The 5,209-nt window shown below is 41.9% G+C and overlaps 1 pseudogene; it reads right to left on the bottom strand.

Moving 5' to 3' along the window:
- Positions 1 to 1,682: 1,682 nt before the first annotated feature.
- Positions 1,683 to 4,103, bottom strand: LOC147702055 (protein ITPRID2-like; annotated as a pseudogene).
- Between the last annotated feature and the right edge of the window lie 1,106 nt (positions 4,104 to 5,209).

The raw sequence follows: 5,209 nt of genomic DNA, 5'->3' as shown, positions 1-5,209 counted from the left end.
ATTCCTAGCTTAATGCAAAATATTAAAACTAAATTTTATAAAAATATATATATATTTTATGTTGTGGCAAATACCTCACTTCTGGCACTTCGGAGTGCTATAAAATTCACAACTATTATTATTACCCAATTTGTGGCACTTCATTTACCCACTTTGGAAGGATGAAAGGCTGAGTTAATAATTTTGTATAGCACTATGGGCCAGATGTACGACCCGCCAATTAGTGAGTTGCAAATTGCGTCGCATTTGCGACTCGCTAATTGCGGTGCACAACAGTGTCTGAAACACTGTTTGCGATTCCCAATGGGGTCGCAAATTGCATGCCTCTTGCATATTAATGATCCTGTCGCAATTTGCGACCCCATTGGGAATGGCAGGCACCCGCAGGGATCGTGGACTGCTGGGGTCAGCAGACCTCCATGCCTGGGACTGCTTATAAATAAAGCATTATTTTTTTTAAAATGCAGCCCGTTTTCCATAAAGGAAAATGGGATGCATTTAAAAAATAAAAATGAAACTTTTCAGTTTCAATTTTTAAGGGCAGGCAGTGGTCCCTGTGACCACTGCCTGCCCTTAAATAATATTTGTGCATGCATTCACAAATGCTTAAGATTCAGCCCTTGTGTAGTCCAAAACAAGCTGGTGTAAATTAGGATGAAGATATATTTTATTTTTTTAGTTACAGTTAAACGTATCAAATTCTTATCTAATATAATGTGAACTTTGTTGAAAGCTACCTAAGTATAAAATACGTTTCCACCCACAATCAAACTTCTCAGTTCAAAACACGCGTTAGAGCATCTTCTTGATTTGAAAGTTGTCAGTTAGCAGTTCATGTTTGTCACCCGAGTCAGTGAGTCGTTTTACTGGGAACAGTGGAGGAAACAATTCCACAGATGTGAGGAAAATGCGCTAACCTGCATTGTGTCCCCAAATAATACAGCAGAGGTCATCCTGTTCCAGTCACAAGCACAACATATTATCATTTTTCAAATAGTAATCCAAATATAGAAGACTTACCCTAATACATGAGCACATTTCATGAGCATACATTGTTAAATATTGGAAACCAATAAAGTTGGTATTTAGAAAATAGAATATTTATCTAGATTACAAAGCTACAAAGTTCAGTGTAAGAACTATTAGTAGGATTGAGCAAACGTGTGCAAATCCTACACAGCTCATAGCAACTCCCACTTACAAAGCTGCAACAAACAGTAATTGGAGAGAGTATTTGGTTGTTTCAAGCTCTTAAAGTTAATTATTGCACAATAAGTACCTCATGGAGGTCAGTGTTTTTAAGAAGCAAGACCCAAAACATAGTAAACTACACTATGTACATGAATTACATTCAAGTTTCACGTTCTAGCTACACACATCAGACCAAGAACAGGCATACAAATACATGTGAATCATTACAAACCTACACAGTTTTTATAAGTTTAGAAAAGTAAGACAGTGAGCTCAGCCCAAGTGCCCACATTATGTAGACGAGTCCAAGGAAATCTATATATGCATCCGTACAACAAGATATGGCATACAGTAGCCCATCCCAGCAGCAATAGTATTTCCTGGAGCGCAGGCTGATGTTTGCCTGGCATGTTCAGTGTATCACTCTTGCATCCATTGTTTAAGTAGTGAAACAGCTTTTACCGCTGTGGATCAACCCTCCATCTGTTACTTCAGAGCTTTCCATCCTGCTTTCCATTCGCAGACCTCAATGGGGAAGATACAGCTGCTAATAGTCTTCTTACTACTTCTCTTCGGAAATCCCCAACAAAAGATTCTTTTATCTCTCGTATAACTTGTTGCAACTCCTCAATGTCAGCCGCAGTCCTCCCGCTACCTTCAGTGGTAGACGACACAGGAACCTTTACTTCCTCGGATTTTGAGGTTTCTTCTTCAAGGCTTTCAATAGCTCTTGGCTGAAGCACTGTGCAAGCTCGCATAGTGGTATTGGGGTTAAAGCAACTGAAGCTCGAAACGTGGGTTTGTGTTGTGGCAAATAATTCTTGGCTCTTCCAATCTGGTCAGAAGAGCTAAGTCTTATGTTTCTGCTCCTTTATTTTTTTATTTATGCAATTTGTTAAGCACACAAATACCCTTGGGTGTTTCGGCGCTGCGAATGGTTGATGATGGGGCAGAGTGGGCGCTGGTCTATTATTAATTAAACAACCATGTTTGAGTTGTTTGCGGAAGCAAGGAGAGAGGGGGCCCTCTTGTGAAGTTGAAGTGTGTTCCAGAGTCTGGCGGTGGCGAAAGTGAATCTTCTGTTTCCCCAAAATGATTTATTTGTTCTGGGGACATTTATCAGGTTTGCTGAAATACTGGAACATACTGAAGAAGCATCAGAAGCTAAATGAGAGGAGATTGTCTCTTTGGCCTCGGCTCCAGCATCCAAAGAAATGTCACCTTGGCCCAGTTCAGATTTTAGATACGACTGTTCTCTTATGAGTTCGGACACTGGTTCCATAACATTCAACCATTAGGACAGATTAGCAGTACTTCGGCTTCCATACATCCCCATCACAGGCTGAAATGTGGAAGGAGAAGATATTTGTACATTTCTAAGCTGTTCCTCTAGAAGCAGCAATCGTTAGTCCAGCTGAATTTCTAACTCTTGAAGTTCCATACGCACATTATTTCTCAGGCCCTGAAGTTGATCAGCTTCATATTTTTACTCAATGGTGATAAACCATAGTTTGCTGAGGTAGCATACTGAGTTCCAAGTCCATCATTTGTGTTCTAAACAAATTTAGGCTTCTTGTCATCATTTGCAGTTCTTGAAACGTGTTTTCATACAGAGGCAAGATAGCTGGTCTCTGAGGAACAAAACCAGGATTCTCCACTTCGTTTCCCCTCATCATAGGATACTGACTAAGGTTCTGAAGAGAATTTCTGATATCATGGAGTACTCTTCGCAGCTGCATTTCAGTCTCAGAGGGTGGATTCACAGAACCAGGGGCAGAACACGTTCGCAGATGTCTGTAGTATTCAAAGAAGTTCAATGACTTATAGTTAAGTTGTAGCTTTAATGTAAGAAGAAAAGCACATCCATGTACTTCAGTGTCTGGTAGTAGAATGACATAAAGGGTACATCATAGAATTCTAACAGTGCACTGTAGAATACAGAACTCCAGAATTCAAAAGGATACACAAGATATGAAGGCATGCAAGAACGAGACATTTAAAGGGAAATACCAGATACTACAATGTCCACCCAACCTTTGTGAATATGAACAGATGTAAGGAGAGACTAGTGCATTGCAGGAAGCACCCGGGATGCTTTGGGTGCTCCATGTTCTAGCATGTTCACAGAGGGGTCGGTCTTGCTAGTCAGAGTTTACAGAATGGAGAGAGCATGACGAGTGCTATCTATGGGAAGGTGCATGAAGAGAGCATGGCTGCAATCTTTGAGGAGATTGGTCCTCCACCAGATGGTTGATTTCATAATTGCTAACGGAGCTCTGCTTTTTTATAGGTACAGATGCAACTTTTGATCACCACTCATACCTTCTTCGTTCTCAGTTGATGGAGAATTTGGAGAGCAGCTATTTTCTTAACCCTGTTGTCCTGCAGGTAAATTGAGTTTTGACAAAGTTTTCCGTAAAAGTCCCACAGTCGGCGATCTGTTTAGAGGAGCTGGACGAGGGGGCTCCTTGCTGACAGAAGCAGAACTGCAAATCTTCTGCAATGGTGTTCCAGAAACTTGGGAATACAAGCTTGAGAAAGCATTGGCCACAGTAGTAAGCACCTCAATCTGACGAAACCGGCTTGTTAAGGCAAAGTTTGGATTTTCCACCTTGATTCGCTGCATTTGTGAATTCAGGTACACTTTGATATCAATCCCTCTAGCATACGAAAAGGTGTTAAAAAATCTTGAAGGTATTTTGGCAGCAATATCCGGCTCATCTCTCCCAAATCCAAGATTGTAAAGAATCTCTTCAGGGTCTTCTTCATAAAGCTCCAATAACTCTGAAACACGTGAAACTGTCCCGCTGCTTTTCCCAGGCCCAGTGGAATTCATGCTTCGACCTTTCTGGAAAAACAGAAGTCACCGGTCCTGAGCCGACATCCCATTGCACGTTGAGTCCAATTGCTTATTTTTGTTATTAAGATGCTCTGCTTCAGCTCCCAAAGATAGGTCATCTTTAAAACTTCCACAATTTTTCAGAAGCATGCCCTTTTGGTTACTCTGCTCACCCAAAGAGGCTCAGAAGGGGGTTCTGCAGTCCTCCAGCCAGGTCGTGATCTTCTCATTGGGTACGTACCCTGCTTCGGCGGCCAGGCCTGCTCGCTCCCGTGGGTGTAGTGAGGTGGCGGGCGGGTCTTCGGAGGCCTGCCAGGAGTCCCTGCTCTGCGCCCAGGCCTGCCTCTTGCCCGTGGCCCTAATCGGCAGCCGGGCCCCGGCGCCGCCATCACCTCCACCGCCTCCTTCATGGGGACCTCTCTGGCTGAGGTGGACAGGAAACCTGCAGAATAAACAAGCAAGCCCCGCTTCAGTCGCAGGCAGCAGGCAGCAGCCAGAGGCGGAAGTCACTGATCCATGGCTGCTCTCAAACAACCCTCCAAACCATCACGGAATACTCAGGAGCTATCACACTTCACACGTCGGTGGGGCCCATAGCACCGCAAGTCAGTAATTCACACAAATCACACTGCTCCACAGATCAGCGAAACTAGAGGACGAGCCGCTGGACAGGGGAGTACCCTAATTAATCTACAATTTTAAATTCCATACATTATATGCATTCTATAGACATCACAATGGTCTTTTAAATTCATAAAAAGTAACATTAAGGCACCCAACTATTTTGGTGGAGGGACCAGCTAGTAGAAGTAAGTTGATGGAAATCAAGACCAGCTTAATTCACCATTTCATTTAGCTGTATTTCTCTTATTAATTCGATAATTTTGTCATGACTTTAATCATAAATTTCTAACTTTTATTCATGATTTTTATTAAACATTTCTCTTAGTTATATTCAAGAAGAAAAATGATTTAAATTAATTTGACATTTATTAGTAAAACAGTTTAGAAATAAGAAATTTGAAAGAATTATTACCGATCTTCTTTGGAAGAAGAAAAGAACAGGAAAAAACGACACAGGTTACCAAATCTGCCTCTCTATCTTCCTCGATGTCTACCTCCCATCAGGACTCCGCATTCAATTCTATACCCCATCAAAAGTTAAAGTCAGGAGAAATT

Source organism: Lissotriton vulgaris, chromosome 7 (assembly GCF_964263255.1).
Source record: "Lissotriton vulgaris chromosome 7, aLisVul1.2, whole genome shotgun sequence".
In the NCBI taxonomy this organism is placed as follows: domain Eukaryota; kingdom Metazoa; phylum Chordata; class Amphibia; order Caudata; family Salamandridae; genus Lissotriton; species Lissotriton vulgaris.
Note: the sequence above shows the minus strand (reverse complement) of the source record. Positions and strands in the feature narration are given on the sequence as shown.